At 40.8% G+C, this 19114-nt stretch overlaps 2 protein-coding genes across 4 annotated transcripts in view; both read left to right on the top strand.

The window, feature by feature from the left end:
- The window catches only part of IFT43 (intraflagellar transport 43), a 315828-nt gene that overhangs the window by 150504 nt on the left and 146210 nt on the right, over window positions 1-19114 (top strand). The window lies entirely within an intron of this gene.
- Window positions 1-19114, top strand: part of TTLL5 (tubulin tyrosine ligase like 5) — a 291140-nt gene that overhangs the window by 255665 nt on the left and 16361 nt on the right. The window lies entirely within an intron of this gene.

Raw genomic sequence — 19114 nt, 5'->3', positions numbered from 1 at the left:
ATTGAGATAATCATGTGGTTTTTGTCTTTGGTTCTGTTTATGTGTGATGGATTACATTTATTGATTTGCGTATGTTGAACCGGCCTTGCATCCCAGGGATGAAGCCGACTTGATCATTGTGGATAAGCTTTTTGATGTGCTGCTGGATTCGGTTGCCAGTATTTTATTGAGAATTTTCGCATCGATGTTCATCAGGGATATTGATCTAAAATTCTCTTTTTTTGTTGTGTCTGTTGTGTCTCTGCCAGGCTTTGGTATCAGGATGATGCTGGGCTCATAAAATGAGTTAGGGAGGATTCCCTCTTTTTCTATTGATTGGAATAGTTTCAGAAGGAATGGTACCAGCTCCTCCTTGTACCTCCGGTAGAATTCGGCTGTGAATCCATCTGGTCCTGGACTGTTTTTGGTTGGTAGGCTATTAATTACAGCCTCAATTTCAGAGCCTGCTCTTGGTCTATTCAGAGATTCAACTTCTTCCTGGTTTAGTCTTGGGAGGGTGTATGTGTCCAGGAATTTATCCATTTCTTCTAGATTTTCTAGTTTATTTGCATGGAGGTGTTTATAGTATTCTCTGATGGTAGTTTGTATTTCTGTGGGGTCAGTGGTGATATTCCCTTTATCATTTTTTATTGCATCTATTTGATTTTTCTCTCTTTTCTCCTTTATTAGTCTTGCTAGCAGTCTATTAATTTTGTTGATCTTTTCAAAAAAAAACAGCTCCTGGATTCACTGATTTTTTTGAAGGGTTATTTTGTGTCTCTATCTCCTTCAGTTCTGCTCTGATCTTAGTTATTTTCTTGCCTTTTACTAGCATTTGAATTTGTTTGCTTTGGTTCTCTAGTTATTTTCATTGTGATGTTAGGGTGTCGATTTTATATCTTTCCTGCTTTCTCTTGTGGGCATTTAGTGCTATAAATTTCCCTCTACACACTGCTTTAAATGTGTCCCAGAGATTATGGTACGTTGTGTGTTAGTTCTCATTGGTTTCAAAGAACATCTTTATTTCTGCCTTCATTTCGTTATTTATCCAGTAGTCATTCAGGAGCAGGTTGTTCAGTTTCCATGTAGTTATGTGGTTTTGAGTGAGTTTCTTAATCTTGAGTTCTAATTTGATTGCACTGTGGTCTGAGAGACAGTTTGTTGTGATTTCTGTTCTTTTACATTTGCTGAGTGTTTTACTTCCAATTATGTGGTCAATTTTAGAATAAGTGCGATGTGGTGCTGAGAAGAATGTATATTCTGTTGATTTGGGGTGAAGAGTTCTGTAGATGTCTATTAGGTCTGCTTGGTGCAGAGTTGAGGTCAAGTCCTAGATGTCCTTGTTAACCTTCTGTCTCGTTGATCTTTCTAATATTGGCAATGGAGTGTTAAAGTCTCCCATTATTATTGTGTGGGAGTCTAAGTCTCTTAGTAGGTCTCTAAGGACTTGCTTTATGAATCTGGGTGCTCCTGTATTGGGTGCCTATATATTTAGGATAGTTAGCTCTTCTTGTTGAATTGATCCCTTTACCGTTATGTAGTGGCCTTCTTTGTCTCTTTGGATCTTTGTTGGTTTAAAGTCTGTTTTATCAGAGACTAGGATTGCAACCCCTGCTTTTTTTTTTTCTTTCCATTTGCTTGGTAGATCTTCCTCCATCCCTTTATTTTGAGCCTATGCGTGTCTCTGCACTTGAGGTGGGTTTCCTTAATACAGCACACTGATGGGTCTTGACTCTTTATCCAATTGGCCAGTCTGTGTCTTTTAATTGGGGCATTTAGCCCATTTACATTTAAGGTTAATATTGTTATGTGTGAATTTGATCCTGTCATTATGTTGTTAGCTGGTTATTTTGCCTATTAATTGATGAAGTTTCTTCATAGCATCAATGGTCTTTACAGTTTGGCATGTTTTTGCAGTGGCTGGTACTGACAACCCAATTCTTTAAACAGGCAAAGGATTTGAATAGACATTTCTCCAAAAAAGATATACATATGGCGAATGAAAAGATGCATCATTAGTGAGATGCCACATCACACCCACTAGGATGCCTGTAAACAAAAGACAGGTAATAACAAGTGTTGGTGAGGAGGTGGAGAAATTGGAATCCTCGTACACTGCTGGTGGAAATGTAAAATGGTGCAGCTGGTTTAGAAAACAGTTTGGCAGTTCCTCAAACAGTTAAACATAGAGTTACCATATGACCTAACAATTCCACTCCTAAATATATGTTCAGGAGAAATGAAAACACATGTCCACATAAATGTTTGTACACGAGTGTTCATAGCAGCATAATAGCCAAAATGTGGAAACAACCTAAATGTTAGCCAGAAAATGAAGTGATAAACAAAATGCAGTGTATATATACAGATTGCCTAGGACTGGGGCCAGCAGAGGCAGGGAAATGGAGAGTGACTGCTAATGGCATTGGGTTTCTTTTTGGAGTAATGAAAATGTTCTAAAATGAGATTGTGGTAATGCTTACCCCATTTTGTGTTTGTGTTTTGTTTTTGTTTTAATTTTTGTGGGTACATAGTAGGTGTATATATTTATGGGGTACATGAGACGCTTTGATATAGGCACGCAGTGTGAAATCAGCACATCATGGAGAATGGTGTATCCATCTTCTCAAGCATTTATTCTTTGAGTTACAAACAATCCAATTACACTATTTTAAAATGTACAATTAAGTTATTGTTAACTCTAACCACCCTATTGTGCTATCAAATAGTAGGTCTTATTCTTTCTATTTATTTTGTACCTATTAACCATCCCCCCGTTTTGTGTCTACAATAAAAACCACTGAACTGTATACTTTAAATGAGTGAATTTTATTAGTATGTGAAATATAGCTCAATAAATCTGAAAGAATTAATAGTTAATATTTAGAAAGTAAGAATAAAAAAGCCCTTCAATGTAAGCAAATTGTATTCACATCTTAGATGGACAAATTGTTAATCAATAGTTATTTAGTGTGTCCTGTTCATTCGTCCAACAAATAATTTGACTGCCTCCCGTGTGTGAAGTGTGCTCTAAGGTCTTAGGCGGAAAGATGTCTGGGCTCTGCTCTGCCCCTACTCTTCTATCCTCCCAGGGAAGGTGGTGTGCCTAGGGGACAGCAGCTGTCCCTGGGCCTGGCCTCACTCTCTTTTTCCCTGTTTGGAAAGGTGTCAGGCTCTCGGGTATTTCTGTTGCTTTCGTCAGCACAGAGCAAGGAGGACCTTGACTATAGTTTCATAGCCTTAAGCTTCACCTCATGCTTCAAATCCACGAAAGAGCAGCTGAGAATGGGGCTAGCTGTGCCACCAATTGCTTCTCTCCCATTGTTAATCCCTTTAATTCTGCTGTTCCTAGGCACCCCTCCCTGACACCATCCTGTTGCCCACTTGTGATGTGATTGAACAAGTGGTTTGGACTTTGAAAGGTGATTCTTAGAGATACCTCAAGTGACCCAGCCCCTGGCTTGCTGGGGTGCTCTTGGTGTTCGTTTCCATGGAGCACCAGAGATTGTCTGTAGGTGAACCCTTTCCAATCAAGCCCAACTCACAAAGGAGGTAACTGCTACTGTCCCCCTCTGAGATCCTGGCCTAGCCGCCAGGGTCATTAGGGAAAGCAGCATTTCATTGCTTAGTGAAGATAGTGAGAAAGTTCCCAGTTCTTTTTGGCTGATACAGAAGAGTTTATGTCCTGTCACCTGAGTTATTAAATTATGGCACAGCTAGTTCTGTGATGAATGAATGACAAAAACATATATATATATATATCACTGTATTTCTGCTTTGCTCTGTCATTTCCTGGTCAAAATGTTATCATTTTATTTATAAAATTCATCCATCTCTTTCACAAACCTCAGCTTGTATGGCAAAACACACAGACACGCACTGAGCCACTTTTCAGCCTATGTGTACTCTTTTCAGAGAATATTAGAATTAAACTAATTAGAATTCCTCCCTCCCTCCCTCCCCTGAGATTGATACATTTCTCAGTATTCTACGATGCTTATTACACTAAAAAATGACTACTTCCTAATGGCATGAGGACAGAGAAAGTGGCATGTGTGTTGGGGGTAAAAAGGAATATTCGAGCATTAACCTGCCTGGTGATCGCAGGCCACAAGGAAAGCCTCTTCTGTCCTGGGCCGTCCCCTTAGTTGTGGCAGGAAGGGGAGTAGCAGGAAATGGAATCTGCCCTGGTCATGGGATTTTTTGAAAGAAACAAAGCATGATCTGATGAAGAGCAGGTTAATCCTGCTATTTCATTTCCCTTGCAGAAAGGGTGGGGGCAGGATTGTGACATGAAGTATTTAGTTTCACATCTGTTCCAGGAATTATCATCGGCATAAATCTGTTTTTCTTTTAAGCATCGTAAAGCATCCCAGGGAGCTCCTCCTCCTGCCCACCCTCTCCACCCCCACAGTTTATTTCATGGCCGCGGAGCAGCTGACAGACTTCCAGAGAGATCATCTTGTCATTGTATACAAGGAGGGAATCTCTGAGTCTTGGAAGTCAGAATTTCTGTGGATCAGTGGTATCAATTTTGTGTACTGCTTTCCATGAAGTGTTTAGAATAAAAATAATTAGCATAGCAGCAGTGTAGTATAGTGAAAAGAGCTCTCAATTTAAAATTAGAACTGGTTCTCATCTCAGCTTTGCTACCGTTTGTGTGAATTTGGGCAAGTCACCAAACCTCTTTGGTCTCAGGGTCCTCATCATTTCCCAAAATGAGTTCATAAAATACAAGTCTTCACAGTCAAATAAGTTTGACAAACGCTATTTACCCTGTGCCACTTCTTAGAGTTGTAATATATTAGCATATTAAAGACTCTGAAAAGTCTTTCAATAAAGATAGCTTTTTTTTTTTTTTTGGTGGGGATGGAGTCTCGCTCTGTCACCCAGGCTGGAGTATGGTGGCACGATCTTGGCTCACTGCAACCTCTGCTTCCGGGGTTCAAGCAATTCTCTCTGCCTCAGACTCCCAAGTAGCTTGGACTACAGGCGCCCACTACCACACCTGGCTACTTTTTGTATTTTTAGTAGAGAGGGGGTTTTGCCATGTTGGCCAGGCTGGTCTTGAACTCCTGACCTCAGGTGATCTGTCTGCCTCGGCCTCGAAAAGTGCTGGGATTACAAGCATGAGCCACTGCACCTGGCCAATGATACCTATTTTTAACTCAGCATTTCTTAAGTTTATCTGACCCGGAACCATTTTTCCTATAATGCTGATCAGTATCTTGACACTTTGAAAAAGGAGGTTCAAGTCCAAAGTGCTGGTAATCTATATAATCTGTCATATGGCATGGTTACCAAACTCAGTTTAAAGTAACTTTTCAACCTTCAGATCTCATTATTGGGAAAAAGAAAAATAATTGTATATATGACAAGGAGACTTCTAATGTAAAAAACTGAACTTAAGCACCAAATCAATTATGCAGACCAATACAGACTTGTACCTAGAGTTGCGATGAAGTTTCTTCAACTTCTGCTTTCTATTCCCACCTTTCAGATGTTTAGTGTTCTCCTGTGGCCTTGCTTGTTGGTCTGTTAATTATTCAATGCAAAATCTGAAATGTTCCAAAATCCAAAACTGTTTGAGTGCTAATGTGACACTCAAAGGAAATGCACATTGGAGCATTTTGGATTTTGGATTTTCAGATTAGGAATGTTCAACCAGTAAGTATAATGCAAATATTCTAAAATCTGAAAAAAATCAAAATCTGAAACACTTCTTGTCACAAGCATTTTGAATAAAGGGTACTCAGCCTGTATATATTATTAATTAAATATCTACTGAAGTTTCTTGCAGAGAACAAGAAATTCAAGGAACAAGTGGATCAGGATCAGGGGTCAAGTGGGAGATAAGTGAGGGGGGAAAATGCAAAAATAGAATTAGGCAAAGAAAGTACTTTTATGGTTCTGAGAGAAAGAAGTAATTTCACCTGGTACAAATACTGAAACTAAGATTAAATTCTAATACCAACTTTAGTCAAACAATCCTAACATCATTTAAAAGTCTGGCTATGATACATCTTTTGAGAAATCAGTAAGGGCAGTTTATTTAATCACTCAGCTTAGAGAACGATCGTCCATCTATTTCGAGTCTGGGTCTTTAACAACACTGAGTTTTTGGGATTGTTGGCTTTCTCTTTCTACCACTCTAGCTGTTCCTTCTTCCTGGTAAAGCTCCCCATCCTTGCTTACTTGTTAATTTTCATATTATTCTCTGAGATCCTGTCCTTGGTCTGCTCCCATCATTTCAGCTGACCTCCATCTAGGACAATTCCAAACCTGTTCCTCCAGCCAAGACCGTCACATATGGCTTCAAAGATAGGTTGTGCCCAGCACAATTCTGGGGCACCATACACACCAAACATGAACATGAGTAGAGCACTTCTCCAGCTCACACTTCTTTTTGGATCCAAGTTCCCCAGCCACATCTAGACGTGTCTCCTGAAGGGGTCACAGGCATCTCAGATGTAACACATCCAGAAATGACCTCATCATCCTCTCAGACACACCCCTCCTCTGGTCCCTCCTGTTCACCTTCATTAGAGGTAAAGCCAGAAACTGAGAGGCATGTGAGCTCCTCCCTCAGTCCGCATATTTGATTATCATTATTATACTTTTCCCTTTAAATATCCCTCAGTTAACAACTTAACAAGTCCAATGTCATTAATATCCACCGCCTTAATTCAGACACATAACGCTTTCTGTTTGAATTACTACATTGTTTTCCAGACTGATCGCTTCATCCTAAGTTGTATCCTGCCTTTATCCTCCACACTGCTCTTAAAGTGATCTTTTAGAAACAATTATGACTATGATGCTTCCCCACTAAAAAGTCTTCAGAAGCTCCGTTTAAAGTGCAAACTCTGTATGTGGGTTTTCAAAGCCAGTCATGGTTTGCTCTTTAAAGACCATTCCCCAGCTACTCCTTCAACACACAGGTTTAAATTCCAGTCATTCTAAACGACTTGCCACACTATCCCAAACTTCTATACCATTGCACAAGATGTTTCCTCTCCTAGAAATCCCTTCCCTTACTATCAACTCCTATAGCACCTTTCACCTTCCATTGTAATCGAATCTGCTAAAATGTTTTATTTTATTTTACTAATTAGCCTCTACCACTAGATTATTCAGTCCCAAAAGGATTGGGAATGATGTCATTCACCTCTGTATCACCAGTGCTTTTCATAGTACTGGGCATATGGTAGGTATTCAATATATAAATGTGGGATAAAAGATAAATTTCTACTGCTATTGTAAGGTTTAGCATTCAGTGAATAAGTGGCTGTACAGTGGTAAGATCAGCTATGCAATATTCATATCTTGTAAATTATGGATATTTTAATAACTACTTCTGTACTTCTTGTGTCCTTTGGACTTCTGAGAGGAAACAGAAACTCCATGCATCTTTGTAATCAACTTTTTTCCTGATATTCAGAGGCTATTCTACTTCATTCATCCAGAACTTTGGGGTTGGGAGGAACCAAAAAAGGGCCTACAATGGAGTACCTATCTTTAATAAGCTAAAGGTATTAACTTCACTATCCACTGATGTTAAAAAGATAAGGAGATTTTATACAAATCTTTTAGAATTGATTCAGTAGCAAACTAGGGTGTATAGGTCCGTACTTACGAATTCACCATTTTCACAATGGAGTGTTTTGCCGTTTGCCTCTACTTCTTATTCATCCCAACAGAGCCTCTATGGGGGGGGAGAAAAGTAAAATAGAATGTTAACAGGCCATTTTATTATTATTTTAATGTTTTAACCCATGACTTCAAGGAAGAAAGATGTAAACAAATATGTAAGGTGAACTGCTATGGTAGAAAAACTCGGGACTTAACTTCTATTCTTATTCCTGGCACTTAGTAGCTGTGCACTCTGAAGCCAGTTAGTGTACCTCTCTAGACTGTTTTGTCACTGTAAAATGGAAATATGTTCATTTAGAAATATTTTAATGCCTGCTATGTGTCAGGTGCTTTGCTATGCACTCAAAATAGTTGCCGTATCTTCTTCATGAGGTTGCCGTAAAAGCTAGATAAGATACTGCCTGTGAGAGCATTGTTGGGTTGTTTTTTGTTTATTACTATCAAATGACACCTAGAAAGTCTCAATCTTCAGTCAGTGAAGTCTTGGTTACTTTAACAAAAAAGTACTGATTCATTTGTAGCAAAGTTTGAAGCAAAGAAATATTTGACTTTAGCCCCAGTTCACAGAAAAGTTCAAGTAGCCCCAATCTTCTTTGCCCAAGCATTCTAGTTAATACAGTTTTTTATTGATAGGTGAGGTTGTTATTATTGTCTACTGCTACATAACAAATTTTACCTGAAAACTTAACAGCTTAAAACAATAAATATTTGGCTGGGCACAGTGGTTCATGCCTATAATCCCAGCACTTGGGAGGCCAAGACAGGAAGATTGTTTGAGCCCAGGAGTTCCAGACCAGCTTGGACAAGAGTGAGACCTCATCCCTACAAAAAAAAATTAAAAAATTAGGCGGGACGGGTGTGGTGGTGTGTGCCTGTAGTCCCAGCTACTGGAGAGACTGAGGCAGGAGGATTACTTGAACCCTGGAGGTCAAGGCCGCAGTGAGCAGACCATACTACGGCACTCCATTCTGGCCGACAGATTGAGACCCTATCTCAAAAAATAAACACACAGTTATTATCTCACAGTTCCCATGGATCAGACTTCCTAGGTTAACTGGGTATCTCTGGCTCAAGGTCTCTCATGAAGTCAGGCTGCAGCTGGGAGCAGTGGTCTCATTGGAACAATAAACTGGTGGGATCTGCTTCCAAGTTGTGGTTGTTGGCAAGCTTCTTTCCACTTAAGCTTCTCTAAAGGCTGCTGTTATGGACTGAATTATGTCTATCTCAAAATTCATATGTTGAAGCCCTAACCCCCAATACCTCAGAATGTGACTGTATTTAGAGATAGCTCTTTTAAAGATGTGATTAAGTTAAAATGAGGCCATGCAGCAGGGCCCTGCTCCAGTGTGACTTCTTACAAGAGGAGGAAATATGGACACACAAGGAGACAGCAGGTATTTGCACACATAGAGGAAAGACCAGGCAAGGACACAGCAAGACTGCGGCCGTCTGCAAGCCAAGGAAGGAACCAAACCAGCCAGGACCTCCATCTTGGGCTTTGAGCCTCCACAACTGTGAGAAAATGAGTTCCTGTTCTTTCAGCCACTTAGTATGTGACATTTTGTTATGGCACCCTTAGCAAGCAAATACAGCTGACTTATCCCATAGTGGCTGGCCTCCCCTGAGCCAGCAAACCATGAGAGCATGAGAAAGCTCCCACGGCAGGAGCCACAATCTTTTTATAACTTAATCTTGGAAGTAACATCCCAGACTTTCTGCAGTATTCTCTTTGTTAGAAGTGATTCCAGTGCACACCCAAGGGGAGGCAATTACATAAGGGTGTGCCTTCCAGGAGGCCAAAGGAGCCACAGAGGTCATTAAAAGGCTGCCTGCCACACTCGTTTGGGGTTGCTTTTAAAGAAGTTAAGGTAAAGCATTAAGAGGTGGACAGATTGGCAACTTTTCCATGATACTGTAGATTCAACCTCACCAAATACATGAGCACTCCAACTAACCTACTCTGTAGGCTGTACTCTCATTCTGTGAACCTAAGATTGTTATGATCTGTAAGATAAAAACTTTTGACATTTAAGACAAGGTTTTCTGGGGGATGAAGAAGAACATTTTAATGGACTAGATTGAAGAGAAATGGTATTATCAATAAATGCTTAAGTCTAAGTTGAATGTGGTGCTTCTTATCCAGGGTTGCATACCAAGGGGAGGTGAGGGGAAGGAAGGAGGGATAAAGTTCATCATTAGTTAAAGAGCACAGTCAAACTATAATGTAATCTTATGTATGGAAAGTGAAAAAAAATTATAGCTTTCATAAACAGCAGAAGGTGAAACTGAAGGCAATCTTGGCTGATGGAGCATAGGTCATAAAAAGCTGAGAAACTGCTCTAATCATCCTTTCATTGTTAATGGACAAGAAGGGAGTAAACGAGACTGGGTTCCGGGTGGGCATGCAGTGCACCGTAATACCCAAAGAGATTTTAAGAACATCCGGTAAAGAGTAAGAAAACAGTTAAGGGGCTGCATGCATTAGTTTGGGAGATAAATATGAAGTGGCAGTCATATTCTGGAGCCTTTAAGAACTAATAGGAAGAACTTTACAAGAGAAAGATTGGGGACTGTTGAACCCAAGCTTTCGTTCAAAGGATCCAGAGGACATCTGCTTTGTGGTGATAGTGAGCTGACATCTGATTCCTCAGTAAGTACACTGAGTTCCCAGTACCTTTAGCCTCTAAAATTAGTAGCATTGTCATCTTGATTGTCTTGTGTTTGTCTAACAATCAGAGTCTATGTGGCAAAGCTGTCATTATTCCCAACCAAGGTCAAACTTCTTTTCAGCAACAGCCCTCGTTGGTTTCTTGAATGATGCTAATATGAGGGGAAATTCTCCCTTTGCCTTTCAGAGAGCTCTAAGGAGCTGTCAGTGGTAATAACATCTCCACATATTCAGCTGCAATAATTTAGCCCCTGCTTCATTGGAACTATCTCGGGTGAGCCTTTAAGAGAGGAAGAAGCTGTTTCCTGTTACCTCCAGTTGCACGACAACAAGATGACAGGCTGATTCTAGGGTCCATTTCAGTTTTCCGTACAACGAGCTGTGAAACTAGAGAGTGAGACGGATGGTGGGAGGATCCCACAAGACCCACACTAAAAAGATGTGTTGGGATTTGAATGTTTCTATGGATTACCTAAAGCGTTCTCTTGAAAGTAGATGTTTATGTTGATGTGGAACAATTTTTGAGAGATATTGTTAAGTAAACCTAACCCACTGTAGATTATGCTCCCCTTCATATAAAAGGGGGAGGAGGAATCTATGTTTGCATATGCATAGACAGTCCTGAGAAGAGTGAGCCACACACCTATGCAAACCAGTAACAGGCAGCTGCCTGCCTCTGAGATGGAGGCCCAAGAGTCTAGGGTTGAAGAAATACTTCTAACTCCATAATCTTTTGTATTGTTTGTTTGTTTGTTTTTTTAAAAAAATCATGCCTAGATGACTTTTAAACCACACAAATAGGAACAGTATTTAAAAGAGAAAACCCTTGAAGAAATGACACTTAAGTTACTGCATATAGCCTTTAAATTCATGCTCTATTCTCTTAAATAGTAATTTGAGTTTTCTGATTCTCTCTCCTTTTTGTCATTATAGTTTGAAAAATCATGGTAGGACTAGCCGTTATGTATTGAGCACATGCTGTATCCCAGGTGCTAAAATTTTTTCATAGTTTTTTTTCACTTAATCATCACAACAATCATATGAGAAGTATTTCTTACTGCCATGTTTTTACAGTGGAGACATATATTCCTTCTTTGGGTTTCCTTTAGAAAATAGAGAGTACTAAGATTAATTTTCTACCAAATGTCTATTACTTTGCTCTAGCAAAGATTAGAATGGCCCTTCTCCTGAGGGGTGCGTTGGATCAGTTCTACCTTCGAGTTTTTCTCCTCTTTCTCTGGCTTGTCTTAAAGTGTAGTCAGATCTTTCTTGCTCTCCCTCCCTCTCTGCTTCATGGTCTTCCCATCCATCTCTCTTCCTCACTTTGTATTTCTCATCACAGCTTCATTGACCTCTCTATTTCTTGCATTATATGGCCTTTTCCATGTGGCAAGATCAGATGGAAGGGTGTGGTTTGAGCATCTTCCATCTTATTCTTCCCAGCAGCGACCACAGAGTGAAGGAAGCATCTCTCTTTCTACTTTTATACATATATATAACTCCTGCCCGGGCGCAGTGGCTCACGCCTGTAATCCCAGCAATTTGGGAGGCCAAGGCGGGCAGATCACGAGGTCAGGAAATCGAGACCATCCTGGCTAACACAGTGAAACCCCATCTTCACTAAAAATACAAAAAAATTAGCTGGGTGTGGTGGCGGACACCTGTAGTCCCAGCTACTCGGAAGGCTGAGGCGGGAGAATGACGTGAACCCGGGAGGCGGAGCTGGCAGTGAGCCGATATCATGCCACTGCATTCCTGCCTGGGCGACAGAACGAGACTCTGTCTCAAAAAAAAAAAAAAAAAGTGTGTGTGTGTGTATGTGTGTGTGTATGTGTATATGTGTGTATATATATTGGCTTGGCCTGGGTAATAAGACCACCTCTTGAAGTAATTGCTGTGGCCAAGGGGATTCAGGCTTTGGCCAGGCCTGGGATCATTTTGCATCAACTTTTGTGATCAAGAGGATATGGAATTAACATTTGTAGGCTGGCAGTAACAGCTTGGTTGGAATAGAAGAAGTGGGGAGCAGTTTCCCAAAGGAAGAGAGAGGAGCTGAAACCCTAAGCAGTTGGGAAGTATGACTAGGCAGATGAAAATAGTAAATTTCCCCACTTTCCACCCTTAGCTTCTTATACAAATGCAGAGTTAAATTATAAAACAATGCATGCAATAAGCACTTAATATAACACTGGAGCAGAATAAATGATAGATCAATATCCACAAGTATTTAACATCTTCAAAATTGTGGTGAAATATATGTAATATGAAATATGCTGCTTTAACCATTTTTAAGTGTATGGCATTAAGTACATTTACATTCTTTTTTCTTTTTTTTTTTTTCTTTTTTGAGACAGGGTCTCACTCTGTCACCAGATCGGAGTGCAGTGGTGCGATCTCAGCTGACTGCAACCTCCAACTCCCTGATTCAAGCAATTCTCCTGCCTCAGCCTCCCAATTAGCTGGGATCACAGGCACATGCCACCATGTCCAGCTAATTTTTTTTTTTTTTTGTATTTGTAGTAGAGACGGAGTTTCACCATGTTGGCCAGGATGGTCTTGAACCCCTGACCTCGTGATCTGCCCACGTGGCCTCCCAAAGTGCTGGGATTACAGGCATGAGCCACCGCGTCCGGCCTATTTACATTCTTATGTAATCAGCGCCACCATTCACCTCCAGAATTATTTTCTTCTTGCAGAACTGCAGCTCTGTACCCATTAAACAATAACTCGGCCGGGCGCGGTGGCTCAAGCCTGTAATCCCAGCACTTTGGGAGGCCGAGACGGGCGGATCACGAGGTCAGGAGATCGAGACCATCCTGGCTAACACGATGAAACCCCGTCTCTACTAAAAAATACAAAAAACTAGCCAGGCGAGGTGGCGGGCGCCTGTGGTCCCAGCTACTCGGGAGGCTGAGGCAGGAGAATGGCGGGAACCCGGGAGGCGGAGCTTGCAGTGAGCTGAGATCCGGCCACAGCACTCCAGCCTGGGCGACAGAGCGAGACTCCGTCTCAATAAAAATAAAAAATAAAAAATAAACAATAACTCCTCATTCCCTTTTGCCCCCAGCCCCTGGCAACCGCCATTCCACTTTCTGTCTCTATGAATATGACTACTCTAGGTACTTACTCATGTAAGTGGAATCGTACAGTATTGGTCCTTTTGTGACTGACTTATTTCACTTCGCATAGTGTTCTCCAGGTTCATCTGTGTTGTAACATACATCAGAATTCCCTTTTTTAAGGTTGAGTCATAATTTAATGTATGTGTACACCACATTATCCATTCATCCATCAGTGGACACTTGAGTTGCTTCCACCTTTAAATATTGTGAATAATGCTGCTGTGAACATGGGTGTGCAAATATATGTTTGTATCCCTGCTTTCATTTCATTTGGGTATATACACAGAAGTGGAATTGCTGGATTGTATGGTAATTCTGTTTTTAATTTTTTGAGGAACCACCATCCTGCTTTCCATAGCAGCTGTACCATTTTACACTCCCACCAACCGCGCACAAGGGTTTCTGTTTCTCCACATTCTCACTGACACTTATTATTTTTTTGGTTATTTTAAATGTTTATTTTATGTTTTGATAGTAGCCATCCTAGTGAGTGTGATGTGGTTTTAAATTAAACCTTGGTAACCAAGATAAAATAGTGCCATTTATAAAATTAGCATCATGGATGAGTAGGGCAGACAATACTGTTAGAATTTTCGAAGTCAAGTTTCGATGATGACTGAATGGTAAACTCAGCTAGGTTTTTCTCAAAAGAGAGGGAGAAGGCCAGGCGTGGTGGCTCAAGCCTGTAATCCTAGCACTTTGGGAGGCTGAGGCGGTCAGATCATGTGGTAAGGAGTTTGAGACCAGCCTGACCAACATGGTGAAACCCCATCTCTACTAAAAATGCAAAAATTAGCCGGGCATGATGGCACGCACCTATAATCCCAGCTACTCAGGAGGCTGAGGCAGAAGAATTGCTTGACGCTTGAACCTGGGGGGTGGAGATTGCAGTGAGCTGAGATCATGCCATTGCACTCCAGCCTGGGTGACAGAGCGACACTCCATCTCAAAAAAAAAAAAGAGAGGGAGAAGTCGGAGCCAGAGGTAGAATGGAGCAATCATCTGTATAGGCATACTTGCTAAAGCTGCGAGGATACATTCTCCAAGGAAACGAGTTAAAGCATGAGCAGCAAGGTTCAAAGGATTGAGGAAAAGAAGCCAGTGGGACAGCCCATGGAGGCAGCCTTGAGAGACACCTGGGTATTTCAGAAACTTGGTGTCCCAGGATGGGCATGATCAGTGAGCTCAGATGCCAAGACAGATGACTTTATTTAAATTGCCTGGGAATAAAATTTTGTTCAATTGAAACGTTCTACATGAATAATAACCTGCAGTGCCCTTTATAATTTTCAGAATGCTTTCATATGGATTTCCTTATTTGGCCCTTATAGCAATCCAGTGAAGTACACAAGGATTTTATTCTCATATTACAGAGGAAGAAACTGAAGCACAGAGAGATTGCAATTTTCCTAATGTTACTGCTGGTAAATTTCAGTTTCCCAAGATGATCAGTTTTGGGGAGGCTGAAGGCACAGTAGTTCAGAGATGCTTACAGCAGAGTCAGCGTGAGTGTCTTCCCCAGTAGGTGTGATGACAGTGCCCCAGAGGCTTGTCATCCCTAGCACATGAGATCTCATTCAGTACCTCCTGGAGACAATGTAGACTGGCCACTCTCAGCTTCCTATGAACTAGTAAAGAGCTTGATCGCCTATACTCTAGAGCAGTGATTGTTAAACTATGAGTCATGACCTAGTGGTGGGTCATTCAATCAGTTTAGAGGGTCCAACCAGGCTCACAAGAGCTAGTGGAATGTGTCCCTTTCCAGCCCTGCCTTCAGTCACTTCGTGTTGGTTATTTGAACTCAATAGTGGTAGAAATTGGCCAACAACACAAAGTTGGGGCTGTCATTTGTTTTACCATAGAGAGCCTGTTAAACATTTTCTAGCACATCACTGGTCACAGTCATCATTCCCCCGCATCCCCACCCCAGTGCAGCAGAATGAAATAGAAAAATACCAGGGTCTACCTACAGTAAAAGTAAGTGTAAGTATTATGGGAATTTTATTTAAGTCATAAAGATGGTTGTGCGTTCAGTGACAGTGTAAGATGTATCTTTTACTGTGCATTGCAATCAGAAAAAAAGTTTGGAAGTCACTGTTGGTCACTGGTCTAGAGTCCCTTCATTTCATTTCATTTCATTTATTTTTTTAGACAGCTTTACTCTGTCATTCAGGCTGGAGTGCAGTGGCATGATGATAGCTCACTGCAGCCTCATACTCCGGGGCTCAAGCAATCCTCCTGCCTCAGCCCCTGAGTGGCTGGAACCACAGGTGTGCACCACCACATCCAGCTAATTAGTTTATTTTATTTTTAGTAGAGATAAGTTATCTCTATGTTGCCCGGGCTGGTTTCGAACTCCTTGGGCTCAAGCGATCCTCCTGCCTCAGTTTCCCAAAATGCTGGGATTATAGGTATGAGCCACTATGCCCAGCTGCATCATTTACTTCTTACCTTCCTGAGCACTAACTGAAAGTGCTGTTCTCCTAATCTTCAGGTAGAGAACTGGTATCCAGCACCCTCTTTGACTCATTAATGCTACATCTGCTAGAGGAGGAATGAGGCTGAATTTTTATCTGACTAGAAGCTATTCTAGAAGAGATGAAATCCACCCCCCCCACATCAATCTGTCTTTTAAACTCAAAGCTATATAAAAATCCATTCTAATGCCCCACCAAAGATTTTCTCCAGTGAGCAGAAAGCAAAAATCATTATCCTTAAATCCCAGAGGTTTGAGGCTTGTGAATAGCATAAATCAGTTTATAGCTCGTAGCATTGTTTTACTCTACCACTCTTCATTACCAGAGCTCCCTATAAAAAAATTAAGTCTTTTTAAGAAAGTAAAGAAACTCTTCATAAAATAAGTCACTCTCCTTTTAATAATTCAGTCATTTTTTTATAAATCTAGGTTTTATATGTTTATATAAAAATTCACCAGATATACTCAAGTAGGTTATGCTTCGAAACTAGCATGGTAGATACATCATAGAATTAGATCCCAAGAACTTTGATTTTAATCAGCCTTAAAATTTTTAAATTTTCATAAAAGGTTGGTTACTAAGTATTCTTATGCCAAAAAACCTCTGTCAAACATGTTAATCAGTCTTCCCTTAGGATACTTGCTATCTAAATGTAGTTGTGAAAAGAAACACTTTTCACTGAATGACATTTGAAAGTCATTCAGAGATTTATATCTCTGTATTCCATGATAAAATGTTATCATGCCCATCTGATGGGTTTATTGTAATAAAAAGATCCAGAATAAGGGGAACATGGTTTTTTACAGATTTTGTAAGAGTTAAATATATCTTCAGAAATGAGTTATGTGCATTTTTCTTAGAAGAATTAGGCTTGTTGTATTAATGACTATAATTCCTTATAGTAGAATTCCTTAAAATACCTTTTTATTAAAATTACTCAACACTCATTTGCGAATAGAAAGGAAATCTTCCCCCATGGATGGAAACTCGAGCTCTTGTTGGTTTTAGCATCTGAACTGAACCAGATGCCTGCACTGCTCATGAGAAATTAAAAAGGATTTCTGGGAGGGCATGAGGGCTTGGTGGTGCTGCTGTAGTCAGCAGCTCCCCAGTCCCATGTGGCTGCATTGCAGAGTTCCTTGGGCTGTCTTTGCTCTGAACAAACCCCTTGCAGCTGTGCCCGGCGCCTTTGTGACACCCAGGCAGGGTTTCATGAAATGGATCTGATGCTCTTGTGCCTGTGTTATTCATTCCTACATACTGGAGCTATGCCCAGGAAGGTGAGGGGCAGCAGGTTGGCGCACACGCCCCAGCTGTCCGTTTCTGCTAATGTCACTCAGGATATAAATAAATTGATTCATTCACTTCCTTTCTTATCAAACCAAAATGTTGCCAGAAGATACTACCAGGGCTGTCCAGATCAGTTGGAAAGGCCTTAGGGACAAATCTAAGAGGTAAACGTCTTTGCATTTAGGTAATATTTTAAATTAAGGTTTTAATTTTATTTTTCTTACTCACTTCAGACCTTGGAGGGAGAAAAATAACTTTGGTTATATATTCGTAACATTTGAGGTCTGGGCCTTCTTTATTTGCCCCATTTTCCAGATGGTAATTTTTTCTTTTTACTGTATTTTTTTCTTTTTTCTGTTTTTTTTTTTTTTTTAGAGACAGGGTCTTGCTATGTTGCCCAGACTGGTTTTGAATCCTGAACTCCTGGGCTCACATGATTCTCCCTCCTTAGCCTCCTAAGCTGGGATTATAAGCATGCATCACCACACCTGCCTAGCTTAGGGCCTTCTTTATTGGCAGGGAATTCGTGATGAACTTTTTTTTTTTTAACTGAACTGGAAAAGCTATGAGTCATAGGATCTTATAAAAATGCGGTGGCTCATGCCTGTAATCCCAGCACTTTGAGAGGCTGAGGCAGGAAGATCACGAGGTCAGGAGATTGAGACTATCCTAACACGGTGAAACCCACCTCTACTAAAAATACAAAAAAATTAGCCAGGCATGGTGGCAGGGGCCTATAGTCCCAGCTACTCGGGAGGCTGAGTCAGGAGAATGGCGTGAACCAGGGAGGCGGAGCTTGCAGTGAGCCGAGATCATGCCTCTGCACTCCAGCCTGGGAGACATGGCGAGACTCTGTCTCAAAAAAAAAAAAAAAAAAAAAAAAAAAGCGTATCCCTTACCTTCAGACAGCTGATGGGTGGTAGAAGCACTGGCCTGGAAGTACAGATTGCCACTTACCACATCAGGCCTTTTGTTGTTTGTAGAAGCCTACTTTGTATTGTTAGTTGGAAGTCTTTTGCCACCCATAAAATGCTGGGTGCCCTGGGTCATGTGAAAATTTGTAAGATGTTGTCTCAGCGCTTAAGAGTCTAGCAGTGAAAATAAGCAATATATGCAAGACAAAGTCCCTCTCCATGTCCCTCCAAACAATAAAAGAAACAATGATTTAGATAGTTTAGGAGAGTCTATCCACCATTCCTCTCAGGTAACTTATGCTTCCAAATCAGCATGAGATGTGAATCTGCTCTTGGCTTCAACGGTTCATTCCTAGGTGATTCTCATAGTGCAGTTTACCTTGGCAAATGTTGATCACAATGTCTAAAAATGTTTGCGTTCTCTATGGCCCTAAACATAAGCCACTCATATTAGTTAGGTGCTAACGAAAGAACAGAAGGATGGAAGAATAAGTGTGTTTGTTGGACTCCCTGATAGTTGCCAAACTGACATGATGTATTTTACAGGTGCTTTAAGACTTTTTAGGGTAGTTCTGAATATATTTTATGTTTGTGTTGCTTGTTGACTTTAGGACTAACATAATAAGATATAACTTCATTTATTTCATAAATGCCAAGTGAGTGTATAAAGACAGTATTATCTGTAGACATTTGGCCAAAAAAAGACAGAATTTCCAGGCCAAACCATTAAAGCAAAAATAAAGATAGATTAGCTTCAGTGGCTAGTATTTCAAAGTCCCACGAACAAAGGGGGTGTGGGGGATGTTGGGGAAAAGCTGGGCTATAGTCGTGGTCATAGAGGCAGTGAGGGGCAAATGCAGTAACATCGTTCTGTATACCTCTCCTGCTCTTATGACCCCATCACTGGATCACCAGGCAGGAGTGAGGATTGAAGTAGCTCTGTACCAGAATTATGGCAGCATGTAAGGGACAATAGGTAAATCTTAAGGTGACGAGCCTAGTAGGAGACCC

Source organism: Macaca thibetana, chromosome 7, assembly GCF_024542745.1.
Source record: "Macaca thibetana thibetana isolate TM-01 chromosome 7, ASM2454274v1, whole genome shotgun sequence".
NCBI lineage: Eukaryota > Metazoa > Chordata > Mammalia > Primates > Cercopithecidae > Macaca > Macaca thibetana.
Note: the sequence above shows the minus strand (reverse complement) of the source record. Positions and strands in the feature narration are given on the sequence as shown.